Source organism: Jaculus jaculus, chromosome 1, assembly GCF_020740685.1.
Source record: "Jaculus jaculus isolate mJacJac1 chromosome 1, mJacJac1.mat.Y.cur, whole genome shotgun sequence".
NCBI lineage: Eukaryota > Metazoa > Chordata > Mammalia > Rodentia > Dipodidae > Jaculus > Jaculus jaculus.
This window is the reverse complement of record NC_059102.1, coordinates 208933080-208949319: the sequence shown is the minus strand read 5'-3', so window position 1 is coordinate 208949319 and position 16240 is coordinate 208933080. Positions and strand designations below refer to the sequence as shown.

Sequence of the window (16240 nt, the reverse complement as noted above, 5' to 3'; positions counted from 1 at the left end):
GAGCTTTTTTAAAAAAAATCTTAGAGAAAATCTGTAACTATAAAGTGCTTTAACACCCATTAGAATGGCTTTTTTTTTTTTTTTTTTTAAGAAACTAACAGCAGCCGGGCGTGGTGGCGCATGCCTTTAATCCCAGCACTCGGGAGGCAGAGGTAGGAGGATCGCCGTGAGTTCGAGGTCAGCCTGAGACTACAGAGTGAGTTCCAGGTCAGCCTGGACTAGTGAGACCCTACCTCAAAAAACCAAAAAAAAAAAAAAAAAAAGAAAAAAGAAAAAAGAAAAAGAAACTAACAGCATAACAAGTATGAAGGCCAAATGGCATGAGAACTTAAGGTCTACTCGCAGCACCTACATCAAAAGGCAGGCATGGCCTCATGCCTGTAACACCAGTGCTGGTAGAAGCGGGATGTGGGAAATTGAAGACATAATTGTTGGGGCTCCCTGGTAAGCTAGTCAGACTGCAGGTTCAGTGATAGGCTTTGCCTCAAAGAAATAAAATGGAAGAGCAATAGAGGAGGATACTGCCCCCCCCCCAGTTCTCCTCTGGCCTCTACACATGTGTTCAAAGGGCACACACATCTGCACACAGATATGCATACCCCATAACAGCATACAATATAAAAAAGAAAAATCAAATTACCATGATGCTTCAATTTCACTTCTTGGCATATATATGAAAGAAATCAAGGTCACATTTCCCAAATCAATGGATGGATAAATGGAAAAAGCCCAAAATGTGGAGCATTTATACCATGAAATATTAGCCTTGAAAGGGAAAGAAATTTTGGCACATGCTGGAATCTGGGAAAACCATGGAGGATCCTTGAGGACATTATGTGCAACTGAACATGCCAGTCACATGAGGACAAATATCAGATGATTCTTTTCTGTGGTACCTAGGATAGTCACATTCATAGAAACTGAACACGAGATGGTGGTTATCAAGGGGCTGGAGTTGTAGGTGTGTTTAATGGGGATAGCATTTCAGGTTTTCAAAAAAAACAATGTTCTGGGGATGTGTGTCCCAGTAATGTGAAGGTTCTTAACACCAAATCCATAGTTTAAAAAGCTCAGGATCAGGCTGAAGAGATAGTTTAGTGGTTAAGGTGCTTGTTAGCAAAGCCAAAGGACCCAGGTTCGATTCCCCAGGACCCACATAAGCCAGATGCACAAGGTGGCACATGTATCTGGAGTTTGTTTACAGTGGCTACAAGCCCTGCTGTGGCCATTCTCATTCTCTCTCTCTCTTAAAATAAATAAATAATCTTTTAAAAAAACTTTTAAAAGCTCACGATAAAGTTTTTTGTGATATGTATAAAATTGCAAAATCAAAAAGAAATACCTCAAGAGGGTTTAGAAAGATAACTGGCTTGTTTTTTTCTACAGATCATTTGGGAAGTAGCATTTTAAAAATATTTTTATTTATTTATTTGTTTATTTATTTGCAAGCAGAGAGAGAAAGACGGAGGGAGAGGAGAGACAGAGAATGGGTGCACCAGGGCCTCCAGCTACTGTAAACGAACTCCAGATGCATGTGCCACTTTGTGCATCTGGCTTTATGTAGAAAATAGGGAATCAGACCCAGGTCGTTAGCCTTTGCAGGTAAGCACCTTAAGCGCTGAGCCATCTCTCCAACCCCAGAATTTGCATTTTAATGATGATTTTTATGTAGCTATGTCTTTATATAAGTTCTATGGCCGGCTCATTCTTACACAATACACACCCTTATGAAGAATGGGTCTGCTTGAAAAATATATAGGCTTCTCAGCCTAGAATTCTAACATTTACTAATGATAGCAAGCAATTTTGAATATCATATATTTAATTAGGAGCATAATTTAATCCAGTAATTTTAGATGCAACTTTTTTTTTTTTTTTTTTTTGGTTTTTTGAGGTAGGGTCTCACACTAGCCCAGGCTGACCTGGAATTCACTATATAGTCTCAGGGTGGCCTCAAACTCTCGGTGATCCTCCTACCTCTGCCTCCCGAGTGCTGGGATTAAAGGCGTGTGCCACCACGCCCGGCTAGATGCAACTTCTTAAACTATTGTTCTATGTACATCATTTTGGGGACAATAAAATAATAAAAATTCTTGCATCTCAGTTTTTATTTTTATTGTACACATATTGCAATGAAATGAGGACTTTGATTCACATTCTTGAAAATAGTCTAAACTATGATTCAAGGATACAAATCAGAAGTGAAATTATTTAGTTGAACAGATGATTTCCCAGGTTCAATGTGTAAATACATAAAAATTATAAGTGATGAAGTAACAGTCCATTTTTAAAATAGAATAACCATAGCTTTTGTTAATGTTGGTAGCAAGGACTCCAGATGAGGTCCATACTCCTTGCCAAGAGAACCATTCCACCTCAGAAACAATATTTTGGGTTTTTGGATACTTGTTTTGCTATGTACTTAGTCTGCCTCCTTAGTACTGGGATTACAGGCGTGGCCCGCCACACGTACTTCCGGGATCTCTTTCCACCTACCTTGAACCATCGTTGTCTGTGCCTTTCACTGTGAAAGCCAAGCACCCTGACTGAGACAGTTGGTGATGGTCATCCACTGGAGGACAAATTTAACTATATAAAATACTTTAAACTTGTGTTTAGAGAAATGATGGTGCCTCCTTTTGGCTTTGTCTAGTTTAAAATTTTTTATGTTTATTTTTGGTTGGGACAGTCTCAACCTACTATATAGCCAATGAGTTCACTTTGTAGTCAGGGATGACCTTGCACTCCTGAGCCTCTACCTCACTTACCAAGTGCTGAGAGATAGGTGCTACACACTACCACACCCAGCCTGAAAATTTAAAACTTCTACAAAAATGAATTTAGTACCCTTTCCAGTAGTTCAGTGAGCTAATTTACCACTTTTATAAGTAGACAAGGCAGACAAAGTATCTAGAGTTATCAATGCAGGAAAAAAAGAAAATTACCTTAAATTATTTTCAAGAATAACCTTGAAAGTGACAATGGTAGGTTGTTTGTCTTTCCCAAATCTCTTGTATTCTACAGGAGGGAGAGGGAGAGGGAGAGGGAGAGGGAGAGGGAGAGGGAGAGGGAGAGGGAGAGGGAGAGGGAGAGGGAGAGGGAGAGGGAGAGGGAGAGAGAGAGAGAGAGAGAGAGAGAGAGAGAGAGAGAGAGAGAGAGAGAGACAGAGAGACAGAGAGAGAGAGACAGAGAGACAGAGAGACAGAGAGAGAGAGAGAGGGAGAGGGAGAGGGAGAGAAAGAGAAATCAGGACAATGTAAATATGCTATTCATTACCCCAAAAGTTCATATGATCCATTTCAGAGCAGATAAAGTGCACCATCAACAGAAATTTCATGCAAAGTCTGCTCTTTCATTTTGGTTTGGGTCACTGAACTAAGCATAAGCCATCTGTTACCTAGATAATGTGCAAGAGTAAAAATTCACACAGCTTTCTTTTTTAAGATAACACAAAAGAACATACAGACAGAATTTACCTGTCCAAAAATACTGGTTATGAGGCTTAAATCCCTTTAAATACTTTCAAACTCATATGTGAATTGTTCTTATTTTTCAGATTAGACTATATTTCTCATTTTACTTTGTAAAAGTATACCATGGATTATAACTATTTACATCCGAAAAAGTCAACCTACTGATAGTATCCACAAACATGTTAGGTTCCAAGAAGTTTTTCTTTTACTTTTTTATTTACTTATTTGAGAGAGAGGGAGGGAGGGAGAGAGGAGAGAGAGAATGGGTATTTCAAAGCCACCAGCCACTGCAAATGAACTCCAGATGCATGTGCCACCTTGTACATCTGGCTTACATGGGTACTGGGAATCCAACCTGGGTTCTTAAGCTTTGCAGGCAAATGCCTTAACTGCTAAGCTCTTTCCAGCCCCCGAGAAATTTTAAAATAAAAAATTCCACATAAAGTGTCTCTATTCCAGCAATTATGATTCACTTTCACAAAAGCAGAATGGCCTGGATAAATCAGTATTTATTCCAAGTCAAAATGTTTGGATTCTGTCCTTGACCCCTTGTCTTCATTTCCAATGTCATATCTCTTAAAACCTCAGTTTCTGAATTTACAAGAGGGACAGCTAAAATATCATTCTCAGGCATGCACTTCTCTTCCAAATTTGTCTAGCAATGTGCTTGGCATATAAGTAGTGCCGGGAAATGAGTTACTGCCCATGGTAAGGGATACTTAAAATGGACACATGAAAGCTTCAGAAATTTCTCATGAAACAGTTCTAAAGGTACATAAGGAGTCTGGAACACAAAGCCAACTATTATAACAATGTCTCATAATTGGTACAGTGACAAAACCAAGTGAGTTTCCAGGAAGAGACTAGGTTATATTATTTGTGTGTTGACCTTCTAATATAAAGATGATTTTGTTTTGGAGGTAAAACTTTCAGTGTCAGGAAAGTTTAAAACAGGCACCAACCTAGAGTATGTTTACACAGCTAGAGTTCTATGAGCTTTATCAACACCCACTGCTGTTCCTCAGTGGCATGTAAAAGAGCTTGGTACTCCTGATGAACAACGCACACAGAACACTTACTCCAACTACGTGGCCACTGCCACAAATGGGGTAAATTTCAGAGTGCCTTTTCTATTCTTTTTGTAAGAGCAAATATAATAAACCCTAACCATGCAAAAAACATATGTTGCAAAAGATAAAGAACTTCAGCAGAGGAAACACCTCTCAAATGTTCATTTTGCCTCACTATCATTCTGTACTTTATTAAAGATACAAGTAAAACAGAGAGCTGCTTGTTATTTTACACTTTACAAATGAGCCCTGACTTGTGATTATGCTTGCACTTTGCCCTTCTGTAGGACCTACTTAGTCTTATTCAACTTTGAATTTATTAAGTCACATTGATTTCCACACTGTCCACATTAGACTCACAATGAACCAGTTAAGACCAGAGTTTAGTGTCACCATGAAGATGCTCCAACTTCAGATTGGATACTATTCTTATTCACTTGTTTAAAAACTTTTTTTTGTTCACTTTTATTTATTTATTTGAGAACAACAGACAGAGAAAGAGGCAGAGAGAGAGAGAGAGGATGGGCGCTCCAGGGCCTCCAGCCACTGCAAACAAACTCCAGATGCGTGTGGCCCCTTGTGCATCTGGCTTACGTGGGTCCTGGGGAATCAAGCCTCGAACTGGGGTCCTTAGGCTTCACAGGCAAATGCTTAACTGCTATCCATCTCTCCAGCCCTTATCCACTCGTTTTACCTGTTCGTAGATACATTTTTAAGTATTCAAATGAAATGATCTCTGGTAAAAACACAAATTGACTTCCTAGTTCACAGGCATGTGCTGAAATCCTGAGTCTGAGAATTGGTAGAAGCTGGTCATGCTGGAGATAGAAGTCCATAGTGTTCCTGTGTGGCCAGAGGAACCACAGTACAGAAGAGAAAGCCATCTTTTTGATACTATAGAAATTCTTCTGATAGCCTGTATCAACTTTAATATGAATTCCACTGGAAAAAGCCTGTTTCCAAAAACTCAGGCTACTCTCTAGTTTTTATTTTTTTGCTTTAATGAATACACTACACACAGGCATTAAAGACATTATCTTTAATTAGCAGGCCTCCCAACTGCCACACCCACATTGGAGTCTTAGACAGTCTAAGCTGACAAGAGCACCTGAAGCATGATCAAAAAGGCCTCATGTAGCTCTACATGGTTCTCTCCTAAGGATTTAGAATGGCTCCTGTATTTTAGGTTGCTTTTCCTGATTTTTAAACACTAGTTTCCCATTAGATGAAACGCAGAGTCCTTGAACTTCCAGTAATCTCCCACACAATTACTGAGGAAGGTCAGTTTATACACATGCACGTGTACTCTCTTTTATGGGTGGCATGGGCCATGCTTCCCTCCTTCCATAAGCCACTGCATTCAGAATAAAAGTTGTGATCTCGGGCTCTTTCTTCCACTGACTAGTGATGTTATCCAAAAGAAGAGCAGAAATCAAACAAAACGTCACAAAGAGTAGCTTGAGTTTTCAGAAACAGGATTTCCCAGGGGAATTTATATCCAAGTACATATAAACTATAAGGAAAAGTTTTTCACTTGATTTTTTTAAAATTTTATTTTTTTTAGGACAGGAGCCCAAGGCAGGTTGTAAGCATTGCATGAACTCAGCTTAGGTATACATACTGTTACATATACTCGGTTGTTTTAACTTGAAGAGATCAGGAGCAACACAGAAGTAAGCATAAAGCAAAAAAGAAGAATCAGAGACTTCCAGCCAAGATGGCGACTGCCTAGCTGCGCTGCAGATCCTGGGGAAAGAAAGATAGATGTAGATCCTAAGAGAGAACCACCCCATCATACCTCAAAAGGGCCCTGGCTGAAACTAAGAAAATTAGTGAAACAAGCAAGGATGTTGTTTTCCTGGTGAACCAGATACCAGCACAAGGGTGAAGGAGATCAAAACAGAGAAAAATCAACTCCTACCAAATCAGAGATCCAAAAACACAGAGGCCCCCAACACCTCATCACTGAAGCAGACCAAAACTGAACCCAACATGTCTCAGGGAAATTTTGTGGAAGAGGGGTCAGAAAGAATATCAGAGCCACATGTCGGGTCATGATATGCAGAGACATTTATCTTACCCATAACTGTGGGCTAACTCCACAATGCATGACCCATATACCTCAACAAGGAGGGGCCAAGGGAGGGGGTAAGTCATGGATGAGCCTAATAATGGTACCAAACTGACTGTATTTGCTGAATCCAAAAGTAATTAATATAAAAAATAAAAGTAAAATTAGAGAGAGAGAGACGGAGAGAGAGAGAGAGAGAGAAAGAAAAATCTTTGGAAAAAAAAAAAGTCTTTGGAAAGCCATCCTGAAGGAAAGTGGGGAAATTCATTCAATAAAAGTGTTCTCTGCCAGGCATGGTGGTGCACGCCTATAATCTCAGCACTTGGGAGGCAGAAGTAGGAGGATTGCAGTGAGTTCAAGGCCACCCTTAAACTACATAGTGAATTCCAGGTCAGCCTGAGCTAGTGAAACTCTACCTTAACCCCCCCCCCCAAAAGTGTTCTCTACTTGAAGAAAACACACACACACACACACACACACAAAAAAGTTTAATTTTTATTTACTAATTTCTTTAATGGAAATTCATTTGAAAACTATTCATATTCTATTTAAAAATACAATGACTACCAAGAACTAAAATGAATATTTATTGTCCACATATGAACCAACAATGAAATAATACTGTTACAAAGAATTATGATTAATGGAATTCTAAGTAGCTGTGGCCCATTAAACAAAATCTTGTTTTTTTGTTTGTTTGTTTAGCTCGAAGAAATGGACTTCACACCCAGCATTCTTTTTTAAAAATTTTGTCTAGTACACTGAAAATATGAATTAATTTCTCATCTATCCCCCTTTTAAGAATGAGAAACCTGGCTGTGCGTGGTTGTGCATGCCTTTAATCCCAGCACTCAGGAGGCAGAGGCAGAAGAATCACCGTGAGTTCGAGGCCGCCCTGAGACTCCATAGTGAATTCCAGGTCAGCCTGGGCTAGAGTGAGACCCTACCTCAAAAAAAAAAAAAAAAAAAAAAAAAAAGAAAGAGAAACCTGGCAGATGAAACCAGGGTAGCCACATCCTCATGGACTAGATGAAGCTACAGATGATGGGAATTAAAGTCTACTGCAAGTGTGTTTCGCTTAAAATATGTTTTCTAGTAAGTCACTAAACGAAATACATTGCCTTCGAATACAGAACTTTTCCATTATGTGTAACAGACAAGAATGTCTCCCACCGTCAATGTGTATTGTAGTCCTTTATTCATTCTACCCAGATCCAACCAGAGCCAACACTAAGCTGTCAATGACATTTTCTGAGTGGTCATTTTGAAGGGACTTCTGCTGATGGAACAAGCAGAAAGGGATAGCTAAAGACCTCTTGGGAATCCTTCCATTATTTGTCAAGTCCCTTTAGAAATTTTAAATTCATTGAATTTTTATGAAAGTACCAAGCTTGCCTCATGTAACAACTTAACAAATAGAATAAAAAGTAATTTTATATTAGGCATGGTGTTAGATGCTTGTAAGTAATTCCGGTACTTGGAGGCTGAGGAAAGAGAATTCAAGTTCAAAGTCAACTTCACATACAAGATCTTGTTTTTAAAAGAATGTTATATTTTTAATTTTCTTACAGTTTGGAATTTTATTCTTCATGTTTTCCATCTAAAATATAAACTCCTAATTTTATTTAACTTTCAGCATCCTTTGAATTTTCACTTAAATATAATTTCATATCAGCCTAAGGGAATAAATGATGTGATTTTTGCCAGACCACTAATAAGCATTATTGCCCTCCTAAATAAGAATGTTGGTGAATAACTGCTCAGCCAAACCAATTTCCACCAAAGGATGATTTTATTATTAGTGTTTTAAGGTAGTACTATCAGTAATAAGACAGTAACAAAACTAGACATTTAATTGTCAGGAACACAATATAGCACATATATTTTTTAAACTGCCTCTCCTCTTCAGTTCACTGTATGGCCTATAACATTCATTATACTTATTATAGACTTTACTGGATGTTAACAACTGGGAACAGGGACAAGTTTTTTATTCTTCACTGACTCAAGACTCAGGCTATAGCTATATACATGTGTTCATCCACACTGGATGAACTAACCTCTGATGATGGAAAACTCCAAACAGAATGCCTCATAGGAAGTTCTTAGGATCAAAGTGGCAAAGTTCTATTTCCTATTCCAAGAGAAACCTAATGTAGGAAAATCTCATGAAGTAATTTAGTTGCATATACCATTACTAAATAATACACATTGAAGGCAGGTGTGGTGACACATGCCTTTAATACCAGCACTTGGGAGGCATAGATAGGATTGCCATGAGTTTGAGGCCACACTGAGATTACATAGTGAATTACAGGTCAGCCTGGACCAAGGAGAGACTCTACCTTAAAACCTTCTCCCCCCAAAAAGCCTATGGCTTAGAAGGTCATAGGACCCAAAGCTAAGTTTCTACTGTTCTTTGGTTAAAAGAGATGTAATGCCCATCATAAAGCCTTCTAAATATGTATTTTATGCCCTTTGATCAATCCTCATTTCACTTTTAGTTATAAAACCTTCTTTTACAGACTGCAGCAAATACTGAGAAGTCCTATGACTCATTATGATAACAGGAAGAGAATATCCAGTGCTTATCACTGGACAAGTCATCACTATCACACCTGCCAGGAATAAGGGAACATTGCAGATGTAGTGGTGGAACAAATATTAGTGCTGTTATCACCACTAGCCAGAGAACCATCTCTGGAAATAGCAGTAGATATTGAGAAGACTCAAAACCCATCAAAGAAGAAAATAAGAATTGGGGAGATTGCTCAGTGGTTAAAGCCACTTGCTTGCAAAGCCTAATGACCCAGGTTCAATTCCCCAGTACCCACCTAAAGGCAGATACACAAAATGGTGCATGCAGCTGGAGTTCATTTGCAGAGGCAGAGAGCCCTAGAACACCCATATTTTCCCTCCCTAAAAGTAAATAAATCAAAATAAAATAAAAAATTAAGAAAATAAGAGAATGCTGAGAGCTCAACAGTAAGGATTTCAAGCACACGCTACATGGTTCAGATGGAAAGAAGGTAAGAGCCACTGGGTGTGTAGGCACACTTTCAGGCACTGTCCTCCTGACATGAATCAATTGGCCCCAATGCCCCCACAAGACCAGCACAGTTTTGAGCTCATCAATACTTTGGCATGGAGGATGAAAGACGAAAAAAGGAAAGAGACCATGAAACAGAGGAAGGACTACTTTGAAAGAGAAAAGTCCTAGGGGAGGTGGGAGAGAATGGTAAAAAGTATAATGGGTTGGGAACATGATCATATTACTGTATGTTACAATTCTCAATTAAGAAAGAAACAGAAGAAACCAAACAGCATGAATGGTGGACAAAGGGAGATAACCAAAAGGATTCATGTGCTCTGGCTAAGAAGACATTGTTAATGACAGATGAATTCTCAATCCCACTGCTCAAATAACCTCATTCTAGAAAGTTGAGTATTATTTAATTTTTTGTTTTTTTTTCTGCCCCAACTTCATTAAGTAAATAAACACATAATGCCAAAACTAAAACGATGCTCAAACTTTTCTTTTTGGTTTAACATAACTGCTAATTCCACCTGTGACTACCACATCATCATTTACCAAGATGACAGTTAGAGATCATAGCCAACACAAGAAAAGACCTTGACCCAGCCAATTTTTTAATGTATAATTTTTTATTGACAACTTCTATACTTACAGACAATAGACCATGATAATTCCCTCCCCTTTTCACATTTTCCCCTTCACAACTCCACTCTCCATCATATCCCCTCCCTCTCTCCACTAGCCTCTTTTATTTTGATGTCATCGTCTTTTTCTTCTATTATGAGGGTCTTGTGAAGGTAGTACTAGGCATTGTGAGGTTAATCTTCTAGTTTATGATAAGGCATCAATTCATACACTTTCTTTTTGCCCACAAACAAAAGAATAAAAAGTTTGCTTCAACGTTTTATTACCCAACTTTCTGAAGGGAAAATAGCATTTTAAGAACAGATTTAATTAACTATGACTAAAAATAGGCAAAGTGTTAATATAAAATGAGGGTTTTGATTGCAGTGTTGCTCAGCATTGGTGGGTGGCATCAAGTGCTGTGCACTGTGGTCATTAGCTTGCCACAGGCAGGAAGTGCGTTTGGAAAGCATCCACAGTGCAGTAGTAAATGTAACTGAATGAAGGCGCAAGAAAACAAGAATGGGTTATAGAAAGAGAGTTTTCTTTCACAACTGTGGGAAAAGCTAGTAAGAATCAACAAGGACCATAATAATTCTTTGTTGTGTATTATTGTTCAATAAATATTCCAATGGGCTGGAGAGATGGCTTGGCGGTTAAGCGCTTGCCTGTGAAGCCTAAGGACCCCGGTTCGAGGCTCGGTTCCCCAGGTCCCACGTTAGCCAGATGCACAAGGGGGCGCACGCGTCTGGAGTTCGTTTGCAGAGGCTGGAAGCCCTGGCGCGCCCATTCTCTCTCTCTCTCCCTCTATCTGTCTCTCTCTGTGTCTGTCGCTCTCAAATAAATAAATAATAAAAAAAAAATTAAAAATAAATAAATAAATAAATATTCCAAAAATATAGCATAGGACTTTTTTAAGCTCTTTGAAGAAAGGTCAGAGTGTATTCTCATATTATTGGCCTTACTGCTGGTTCTTTGATTAGGCTCAGTTCTGAAGAAAGGTGGCAGGCAGCACACAGCACCACTATTCTACTCTCAGATGCATAGGCTTATTTTCACTTTTAATTTATGTTATGTAGTTTTTAATTTTTTTCAGCAGAAGGATAAACAAAGCATAAAGCAAGATACAGAGCAGGCTTGAGCTGGATGATCCAATCTCAATATATAATATCCATCATTCAAAAGATCTAAGATACAGCTCTAAAGCAGATTTAAGCTACAAGTTAAAATAAAAACTGAAGCCGGGCGTGGTGGTGCACGCCTTTAATCCCAGCACTCGGGAGGCAGAGGTAGGAGGATCACCGAGAGTTCAAGGCCACCCTGAGACTCCATGGCGAATTCCAGGTCAGCCTGAGCCAGAGTGAGACCCTACCTCGAAAAGCCAAAATAAATAAATAAATAAATAAATAAATAAATAAATAAATAAATAAATAAATAAATAAAAAAAATAAAATAAAATAAAAACTGAGGAGACATGAATCACATATTCAAACCAGCCTGTTTGGAGCATGTGTGTAATACACATGTGTGTTTGTATGTAAACACATGTGCAAAGGCAGAGGATTTCAAGTATCTTCCTCTATCACTCTTCACCTTAATCTTTGAAACAGGGTCTCTCAATGAGCCTAGAGTTTGCTGGCTTGGCTAGACTAGCAAGCCAGTGAACCCTGGGGATTTCCTGTCTCTGTTTCTCCATTGCTTGTACGACAGACATACAACCACTACACCTGGCATTTTATATGGGGGATGGGGATGTAAAATCAGGTCCTCATGCTTGCATGACAAGCACTTGACCCACTGAGCCATCTACCCAGCCCTCAAAGCCAGACTTTATTTTAAAGCCACATTTCTTGTCAACACTAGCCATATATTACCTGTGTGAAGGTTACCATAATGGCAGAAGAAACCCTTTTTAAAAATGTAGAGTCCATAAGTATATGAAAAGCAGCAGAAGCCGGGCGTGGTGGCGCACACCTTTAATCCCAGCACTCAGGAGGCAGAGGTAGGAGGATCGCTGTGAGTTCAAGGCCACCCTGAGACTACAGAGTTAATTCCAGGTCAGCCTGGACCAGAGTGAGACCCTACCTCGGAAAAAAAAAAAAAAAAAAAAAAAAAAAAGCAGCAGTATACTGTTTGATCCCAGATAAATATATTCTCTACTGAGTTGGATAAAAAAAAAAAAAGTGAATAGAAGAACAGAGGTGTGACTGTCTCAAAACAAATTCCCATTTGTTTTGATTCTGCACATCTACAATATTTCCACAACCACTTAAAATCAACAGGCAGAAAGGCATCTGGAGAATTTGTTCCCACCAGTAGAACAAAACGCCAGGGATGCATGCTTCGATGATGAGCACTGTCTTCACACACTACTGCAGTGTGTTCTTCCCTTGGCACACACTACTCATGTGTCTTTCGGGATCTGATGTGATACTTATACAATTCCAACAAAACAGACAACAAAATACTATCCTGGAAGTCCATCAATGGATTAATTTCTCCAATGCAAAAATTATTATAAAATCCTTCCATGACCAAAGCTACACTTTATCCTTGGGGCTACCCAGTATCTGGAGTAGAGTATCTAGGGGCTCTGTGAGTTTCAATGAAGGAATGAAAGCAAAAGACAGACAAAACGCCTTTTCTCTAATTGTTGAAATCTTTGTTAATTACTTAATAATAAAGACACATTGAGCACATGTTAGTGATAGTGTATTAGAAACCAAAAGAAAAAGTTACTGAAATAGGAGACAAACAAAGGAAGGATTTCATTCATTTTTTATTGTTGTTCAATGTTATAACTATATTATCTTGAATATTTTCATAAAGGTTCAAAATAAATTAAGCCATTTAGACAAAGGGACAGAAGTCAAATCTTGCAGCAGCTGAGATTTTCAGTATTCATGTATGGCAAAGCATTTCAATGATGTATAGAGTAATATAGATGTGAAAAAGTAGAAATATAGTCAATAGAAAGCTTGCTTTTGTGCTAAAAGTATGACAACCAACAAGCTGTCTATGAAGAAACCAGACTTTGGATGCAGCATGTTCATATCATGCCTGGGGAGCAGATGAAGCAAATAAGAGCATGAAGTCATTCCCAAAATCCTATTCTGAATGTTGATCACTAAAGGGCACTGAAATGAAACCAGGACATGGCTCTGAACATACACCCCCACCCCAGGCAGCATAGGGCAGGGGGCAAACAAATATCACACAACAGAAGGGAAGACATTAACCAGGCTAAATTACACAGACAGTACCAGAGAAAGCTTACAAGAGAGAAATGTTTGAAAATGGAGGGCCAAAAGGAGAGGAAATGGCCACGGGTGTCCATGCCTAGCTAAAACAAGTCAGGACCCATAGTGCCTTGATGGAGGAGGCAGAAGGTGGTGAGAGGGGAGCAGTGAGCCCTACTGGAAAGGACAGGAGGCGCTCAAATCGGAAAAGGTGAGTGGCCTGTGGCCATAAAGATCTTCAGACAGCTCAGACACGGGAGCTGGAGAGATGGCTCAGCAGCTAAAGGTACTTGTTTGCAAAGCCTGCTTGCCTACGTTCAATTCCCCAGCCACTCATGTAAAGCTGGCCGGGCATTCATTTGCAGCGGCAGGAGGACCCTGTCACACACACATATATAAATAAAAATTACCAAAATTCTTCAGGCACATGTGTTAAAGTGGCAAAAATACATGGGAGCACACGATGAAGAACTCAGACTTTTTAAATGACCATAGCTACTATATCTCCCTCCCTGGCTTCCCATCCCCTTGTCAGACTCTTAACTCTGGGACCAGTGATAGTGACAGGAGGCTGAAATCCAAAGGGCTGTGCTGACGTGCCAAAGAAGGTCAAGGATTCTACAGACCGAAGCTCTGCTGATACCAAGAAGCTTTCGTCTGGTCTTCACAGTCTTTGAGATTAAACAGATTTAAGGAAACTGGTGTCCGGTAACGAAAGTACAAGCACAGAGAAGAGCCAGTAAGGAAACCATCCACAGCTCTGCCTCACTCTTGAAGCAGCCAACTAGCATGCTGGTAGCATAAGAGGAAAAACTTCCCATGTACTTCTGCACCCAGAGATGATTTCTTCACGTGAAGCTTTTAAGCTTCGCGTTTTAAGAAATTGTACATACATTATACATATACATACATACATACATACATACATATATGTGTGTGTGTGTTTTAATAACTATAAGACACCCTTGATTACCTTATGCCGTACACACATGCGAAAACATTTAAGTGGAATGCTCTCCGGTTGAAGACAGTTCCGGTGATAGGTCTTCAGGAACAAGAGTGAAGGTTTCAGGAAACGAGCACGGAAAACTCAAACTTAAACGTTTACCTACTCAAAAATACCAATGCGAGCACCACAACGGATCATTTTATCTGTCCCACCAGGTTCCGCCAGGCTGGGAAAAAGCTTCCAGTGATCCAAGAAGCCATGACCAATTTAAACCAAGAATACCTAGACAGCAAAAGGCTGGACTTGGGAGACCACAAAGCATGCAGCCTGCCTGCCTGGAGAAGGTGACCAGGGTCCCCTAGAACTAGCGTTCTCCCCCGTCGGGGCGTCCCCACGTCCAACCCTATCCGAGGTCCTGCGACCCGCGTGGTGGCTGCGAGCCTGGGCGCCCGAGGTTTGGACCAGTGGCCCCGGGGTTCGAGCACGCGGGGAATCGTGGCCCGGGCTGCAGCCTTGGGGACTAGGGAGTCTCCCACCTCCCCCAGCTCGAGCCGCAGGAGCTCGGCCGCGGGCCTCCCCTCCGCCCCCGCGTGCTGCCTGCCGCCGACTTGGCAACTTACTGGGACTGCGCTAGGGCGGCGCCGGGGGGCGGCGGTGGGCGAGCGAGCGGCTGGAGCGCGGCGGACCCCGGCTCGGGCAGGCTGCTGGAGCGGCCGCAGCCCAGCTGGGTGAGCGGCAGAAGGCGGGCTGGGCACGTGGGCACCACTCTGTGTAGCCACGGCGGGCTGGGGCGGGCCCGGGGCGGGTCCAGGGCAGCCCCGCCCCTCCCCGCCCCCACCCGAGCTCGCCCACGCCGCCGCCCCGCCAGGCCTCGGGAAGGCGGAGTCCCGAGCGAGCGAGCGAGCGAGCGGCGGCGGCGGATGCTCTCTGAGCTCGCCTGGGCTCGGATGGTGGGTGCGGGCCTGGGAAGTGGAGCTTTGGCCTCAGGAAAAATGCTCCCAGGGGACGCCATCTCTGGACATTTCCCAAGTTCCTTCTAGAGGAATTTGGTCCCGTTTATGCCTTCCCGTTCTGATCTGGGAAATAAAATCATAATAGTATAGGACGGAAATCAACCGAAGCCCTCAAGGTTGTGCTTGTGAGAAAGTACTACTTCCACCAATAAAATACATTTTATAACGTGCTGCTACTCCTTGGAAAACTCCAGGCATGTGAATAGGTAGTCGTGGCATTTGGTATTTTCAAGCTCCATAGAACAGAAGTTTCACAATCAACATTTCTCACACTATGCTATTGTTTGCTTTCAGAGTCACTGATCATAAAGTCACAACACGAAACACTTCATTTCAATACAAAATTATGCTAAGTACTGGCACTGACTTGGTCTGTGTATGTTATTATTGTTGTTTTCACCTGTATTGCAGGGACCGTTACACAAATTCTTCCCAGGAACACTTCAAACCATTCACTTGATGGCTACAGACACGTTTTTATCTGTTTTACCGTGTATTGTTGGTTTGTCTGGCAAGGGAAAATAAAAATTACTATAAAATCATGTTATTTTTGACAGAAAAGTCTACCTTTTTTACTTAATGCTGTGACAAACTTCTCTTTATCCATAGAGTAGGAAATATACAAAGTGCCAAATTCATATATTGATGAGGAACATAGTTCTAATGTGGTGTTCTCCTCCTTTAAGACTCATCTTTCCATAATACTTTAATAAATAGTGAAATGTTTCACTCCAGAAAATTGTGCATGCACAACATTTCAGTTA

The 16240-nt window shown here is 40.7% G+C and overlaps 1 protein-coding gene across 1 annotated transcript in view; it reads right to left on the bottom strand.

Annotated features, from left to right (window-relative positions):
* Slc7a2 (solute carrier family 7 member 2) overlaps window positions 1-15110 on the bottom strand; it is an 85082-nt gene extending 69972 nt beyond the window's left edge. Inside the window, exon 1 of the mRNA XM_045151433.1 lies at window positions 15084-15110. The gene's annotated coding sequence lies outside the window, so the exon portion shown is untranslated. The remainder of the gene's footprint in view (window positions 1-15083) is intronic.
* Window positions 15111-16240: the final 1130 nt, after the last annotated feature.